The following is a 6,956-nucleotide window of genomic DNA, read 5'->3' as shown; positions in this document are numbered from 1 at the left end:
CAACACTTTGCCCACTGATGATTAAAATCATAAAGAAAATAAAAGTTAAAGTAAATTCAGGTCAGGTCGTGGGGGCAGCAGTCAAACTCATGCGACCGAGGCTTCGCCCTCTCCTCCAGTTCTCATGGGGTCGTGGTTCCCACTGAGAGCCAATATGTTTTGAAGGAGTCCTGCGTGTGCCCATGGCCTCTTCCCAGTTGGACATCCATCCAGGAGCCACTTCAAGTGGGTCGCTGTTCAATAAGACTCTTCTGGGTCATCTCTCGAATCCAGACACCTGATTTTTTTTCATGCTCTGCCATCTTCTTAATTGTGGGAAGCAAGTGCTCTGGCGCCGCATGAACAAAGAATAAAAACCCACTTCCCAGCGTCAGCCTTGAAACTGTGGAAATGTGAAGCTGTGGAAACTCAGGACTGAGATCCTTATGGTCTGGATTAATAACCTCGTCTCTGCAGGATTCCTCTCCAGCTCCCATTGCAGCACCGGCGGGCAGCTTCACTCATAGAACATAAAGAATAAATCGTTCAATAAGCGGATGTCCTCGTGAAGTGTCAGCGAATTACATCAGCATAATCTTTTTTTTTCCTTCTTAAATCAAGGAAAATAAGGGTAAATTATTCATCAGGCTCCCTGAAGGATGATCGTTCACAGATCAATAAAACACATCAATGCTCACGTTAGCGTGAGCAGCTGAAGATTCATGTTCTATTTACGCGCTGATTTATCGAAGCGAAGATGTTTGTTCGCGTTGTCAAAGTTATCGCCCGAGAAATTGCTGCCGGCAGATTTGATGTACGACAGAGATTTTGTATCTGAGCCATCCATAACAAGGTTTAATTTATGACTCATAACAGATGCTCCTCAAACTTTCACAGATAAAGAGAACATTTTGCGACGTTCAAGGTAAACGGATACGTGAAACACATTGGAGGCATCCAGGCTATTAAAAAAACAGTGAGTCATTTCAGTACTTCATATTGTAATCGTTTGGTGAAGTGGAAAGATAATATAAACATGGTATAAATATAGACATGGTTTCAGTGGTTTGATACCTGGTGGTCGCAGGGTTGTGAGGGTAAGGAGTGGCACTGTAGTGTAGCAGTCAGTGGTGACGTGGAAAGATGAGTGTGGGACAGAGACTTGGTGAAGTGTGGGGTGGTATTCTGTTGACGGTTCCAGTGATGCTGTAGATGGAGCAGTATGGTGAAGTTACAACATGGAGTGGAGTGTGCGGCAATGACGACTGGTATTGCATGGTGGATTGGCAAGGTGGGTGGACCGGTAGATCAAGGAGGAGTGGAGAGGTGAGAGGTTCGGATAGACACTGGTGAGGGTGGTGTTGTCGTGTTGCCAGGTCTAGTGAGAACGATTGATGGAATAACAAGGTGTTGGGGCGACATGGGTGAGTGGCATGGGGATGTAGCCACAAAGACAGGCAGCATGGTGGATTGGCACTGGTTGGATGGAGGGAAACGGTTGACCACAGCAATGTGCAATACAGGTGGGGTGGCGTCGTGGCAACATACAGACCTGGTGAAGTAAGACAGTCCCTCAGTGGGGTGGCCCAGTGGGGTTGTGTTGACAGGGGCAGCCTAATAAAATGGCTGACCTCTTTGTGCTCTCTCTGTCGGTGCTTGGTATCGAAGCCCGAGGGTGTTCCTGAGAAGTTTCCTGCTGTGGGATCAATAAAGAGAAGCACAAAAGACGGTCAGGTACGACTGTCAGCTTGGATCTGGATCTTAGACACAGCCCTGGCTCCGACGGGGGTCCCTTCAGGATTACCCTCCACACTCATTAGCTCTGCATAATAAAGAGGCGGAGGAGGGGCGGGGCTCTGCTGACGGACAGCGACCTGCGAGACCTGCACGTGAATGGGTGGCACTCCAGTCGATTCACTTCCTCAGTGTGTTGCCAGCGGGCCCCGGGGTCACGCCTGCTCGCAGCCGAGGGGCCTTTTGTCATGCAAATCCTGAGGATAAAATTTAACCCCGACAACAATCCAGAACCTGGTCTTGCATGTCGTCCCGTCCCCCCCGCGGTCACCCTCTCGCTGAAACAGAAGCAGAAGCACACCAACTGATACGTGCCTTTTTTCTATAGTTGTACTTTGTTTTTGAAATATCATTTCACCTTTTTTATTTTTGGGACCCCATTTGTGATTGATTCTTATTTAATGAAATAAAGTGAAATGCGTTTCTTGATATGGGCCTCGGCTTGACATATAGAGATGCCTCCAGTGTGTAATCCACGGGATACAGTGACACATATTATTCAACAACCACCTTAACATTGTCAAGTTGTAGGGAAGTCCTCATAATGTCGTAGTTTACTTCAATTAAGACGGTAGTCTTATGTAAACATGGCTACATTATGACTGAGTTATTGTTAACATATTCAAGCGACAGAAAACGACTTGTTGCGCATTATTTGCTTTCACCACTAAGCGGCGCTGTTGGACTGGGACACATTTGGCGTGTGTGCGACGGCAGCACTTTAAACAAGGAGGCAGACAAAAGCCGTCGCTCACAGACGCTCGTGAGATACAAAGCCTGTTGTACTTGATGGAAGTCGCCCGACTGTTCAGTGCCACTGACTCACCTGCTGAGACAGAAGTGACATCCATGGCAACCCCGCACTGTCCGCGCCCACGGCTAACAAGAGTCACCATTCAGTCCCAGCACGTGTCCGTTCCAGGCGGCGATCTTCATCAAACGCCATTCACGAACGCGACTTCTACTCCGTAATTGCGAACTGGAGAACAAACTCCTCTGGCGATCAATCAGCGGCGATTCAAACACAATCAAGCTTGTTGTGCGTCTGCGTCCCCCCCCAACATCCCCCTTCCATTCCAGAGGCCATCGCAGATGATTGCTGCCCGTGTTTGTGTTGGTCACTCTCCAGCAGGTTCCTGCGCGGAGCGGAGCTCTGTCGCTCGTTATTGGCTCCAGATGTTTCTCTGGGTCCGCGGCAGGTCTTCTGTGGACCTGCTCCTGGGTCTGCTGGAGGGCCCCTCTCAGACGGACAACCTGGGGAGGTACAGGCCGCCTGAGTCTCTCAGCCCGTCTCTCCTTCTCAACCATCCATCTGTCTTGAAACCTTCACTGGGAGCAGAGCAGTGAGGGGAGAAATGACAATCGCAAAACCGAAGTACTGACTCTGCAGATTTCGGGGCGGGCTCGATTGCAGTTCTGTGCTCGACCTGCGGGTGGCAGCAGCGACACATTCCACGCAGCGATGACAGCTGGGGTTCTTTCTCCTACTTTCCCCCAGAAGCCGACGCCACAGACGTTTGAGACTCAACTGTCACGAACTAGAGGAGACACAACCTTGACTCAGAGGCCATCCATCCATTCATCCATCCATCCATTCATCCGCGATTCAGTGTTTGAACCATGCATGCACTCATCTATGAACAAATCAATCATCCATCCATCCACCCATCCATCCATCCATCATCTATCAATCCATCCATCCATCCATCCATCATCTATCCATCCATCTATCCATCCATCCACCCATCATCTATCAATCCATGCATCCATCCATCCACCCATCATCTATCAATCCATCCATCCATCCGTCCACCCACTCATCTATCAATCCATGCATCCATCCATCCACCCATCATCTATCAATCCATGCATCCATCCATCCACCCAATCCATCCATCCATCCGTCCACCCACTCATCTATCAATCCATCCATCCATCTATCCATCCGTCCACCCATCATCTATCAATCCATCCATCCACCCACCCACCCATCCATCCATCCATCCATCCATCATCCATCCATCTATCCATCCCCCGATCATCTATCAATCCATGCATCCATCCACCCACCCACCCATCCATCCATCCATCCATCCATCATCCATCCATCTATCCATCCATCCATCCATCCATCCACCCATCATCTATCAATCCATGCATCCATCCAACGAGGGATTGTTGAGAGCCTTTTGAAGAGAGACACGAGTGACTCATGGGTTAATGCACTCTCTCTCCTTTAGGTGGAACATATGTTCTGTCTGTCTTATTTACGTCTCCCAAACAAGTTCAAGTCAAGTTTAACGAGAGTTGCGTTCTGAAGTCAAAGACCTGACTCTGACATGTGTCACACGAGTCCACCCCCCTCCGCCGCGAGCTTCTCTTCCCGCCGTCACCAGGTTGGAGCCAGAGGCCTCGTTGGCCACCAGTTCAAGTCGTTTTATTTGGGCCGTCCTGGAAGTAAAACCATCCAATAAAGTCATTTTATACGACTTGAAAGCACTTGGGGAAAAAAGCGAGCGAGGAAGTGTGTTTTGGCAGAAAGCTACAGCGCCTTAAAAGGAAAGCAAGAGCCGAGCAAAGAAAATGTTTTGGGTTCGGGCCCCCTGCCGCTGCAGATCAGACGGCGAGCGCGGATAAAAGGGAAACTGTAATAACCTTTAGTACGGATGTTCTCCATCCTGATGGCAGATGGTGGCGGACGTGAGCACGAGGCGGTCCGCTGATGCTTCACCTTCCTCTGGTGCGAGGCCAGGCCTGGCAGCTTCCCTCCGAGCGCCGACATCAAACCCGCTTCAAGCAGCGAAGATTCTCAATTTAGGAGTTGTGCGGAGGATTGGTGGAGGAGCTTTGACCCGCCACTCAGATGCTGGTTTTAATGAAGCCCACCCGCACTCACGTAACAAGCTCTTCTGTTCGCAATCTCATTATTAGCTCGCAACATCTCGCTTGTTAGCCCGTCACGCACACATCTGCTTGGTTGAGTCGCACTCTGGCAACACCAGTTCACAATGGATTCGAGCAGCAACACTCGGGGAGTCCAACACCTCGGAGTTAAAGTTCAAGATGAAAATAATAACCGTGCTGCGAGGAGGAGCTAACAGCTAACCGCTAGCAGTAGTCAGTAGTCAAACAGGTTTCTGTCTGAAAAGAAGCCAAAGATTTTAAAAGTGAAGTCATTAATAATTAAGAAGTATTTTAATTAAAAATGGAAACAAGCAGGTAACAAGTCAGTAGCACTCACAGAAAAACACAACATAAAAAGGAATTACATTAAAAATGCAAAAAGTAAGAGACTAATAAAATAGCAACTGTTAAAAAAAACAAACAATAATTTAATAAAAACAGTCGAACAGGAAACAAATGTTCAATATTGATGAGACCAAAAAGAAAATACAAGCAATAACAGTCACAAAATCAAAGATCACAAGAAGCAATAAGTAATTGAATACAACAGAAAACTCAAGAATGAAATACAATTTGAAAAATGTGGATGCTGAGATAGTAAAAAAAAGTGTTGCTGAAATAGCAGAAAATGACAAGGATGAAAAAAATAAGAATTGATAAATAAAGAGATGTAGCAGTACAAAAAGTCACCAAAGCACCAAAAGAAAAATACGCTAACACTCTCCATTCTCAGGAACCTATAAAGACTGACGGCATCAGAGTGACTGACTCCATCAGTGACTCCTCCACTGCACGGGACGCTCAGCTCCCTAACCAGGTTTCACGTCTGAAAAACTGCTCGAGATCATAAATATACTTCACCTGGACTCTTCTGAATTACTTGCCACAGAAGCAGGAAGCGATGTGACCTGCCACCACTGATCCCTCAACCACTAATGTGTGAGTGACTTTGTGATTGATTTCTTTTGTCCGTCCCTCCGTGGAGGTATGGAGTGACAGAGAGCGCCTGTGCTGAGCAGCAGCGTCCTACACAGGAGGTGAAGGAGCTGGCAGATGCAGCACTGGTGGCACACACACACACACACACACACACGGGAAACATGCAGACACTCAGGGCCGTACACATGCTTCATCCATATTCAGCACGCTTGCATAATTTACAGCGCTGCTGTCAGGAGGGAGCCCACGTCTCCAAAATGTTTTGCAGAGCGACCAAAACATTTTCTTCCTGATCCCAGTCTGCAGCTGTTTCACAGCAAATATGAGCGATCAGGAAGAGTTGAGGAAGAACTTCTGCTGAGGCGCTAATGCAGCCGAGGAGAGGGGAACTGAGCCAGAGGTTTTTAGGTTTAGATTTCTCCATCACGATTCAAAGAACAAACCAGCACTGAGAACTTGTGCAGATCTTCAGAGCAACATGACATGGCTAGATGAAAGTGCGAGGATGAAGCAAAGAGTTTAAAAGGGAGAGGTAAGTCACTACTGTGTCGACAGGTGGAGCTAGCGATCAGAAAGAAAGACAAGAAACTCAAACAAAGATTTAAGAAATAAACTGTAAAGACGTACTGTAAAAATGTTAAAAAATACTACATCGCCTGACTAGACTACAAGATGAACATTAAGAAAGTAACTTAACTGTCACAAGAATAATAAAATGTCAGAAATCATCTGAAAAAAAACCATTAAAAATCTAAATATAATTATTAAAAAACGTAGTACTTCAACTAAAAGAAAATTACTGGCCCTAAGTCACTAATAGAATTAGAAAAAAGTAAATTAAAAAGGATATATTGTGCCCAAAAAGGTCACAATATATGCCCAACAGGAAAAAAATATTGAAACTTAAGAAACCAAAGAAAATAAAGGCTCTAATACACGCAAAATAAATAAATAAATGAACATAGAAAATGAATGTAAATAAATATATATATATATATATATAGCAGAAAAAAACACCCCCACAGAAAAAGAAAGAAATGAATTATATGGAAAGAAGATGAACTCGAAACCTATCTAACAAATTGTAGATCTTCTTCCTCATGAAATGTGACCACCAGGGGCGTCTCATTGACCACAAAGAAGGCCTTCTTCTTTTCAGCTCCACGGCTTAAGTACAGTATCTCGGGTCGCTGGAGAAGACAGAGGAAGGGGGATGACCTCAGATCGATTGTGGCTCGCCGCCTTCCCTCAGTCTCACAGTTTGTTTCTCCTCTGGTTGTTACATTTTTAAAAAGTCTTGTTCACACAGTCGTGTTGATGTTCGCTCGCGCTTGTTGTCC

Source organism: Synchiropus splendidus, chromosome 15, assembly GCF_027744825.2.
Source record: "Synchiropus splendidus isolate RoL2022-P1 chromosome 15, RoL_Sspl_1.0, whole genome shotgun sequence".
NCBI lineage: Eukaryota > Metazoa > Chordata > Actinopteri > Syngnathiformes > Callionymidae > Synchiropus > Synchiropus splendidus.
The sequence above is the reverse complement of the archived record's forward strand: the minus strand, read 5'-3'. Positions refer to the sequence as shown.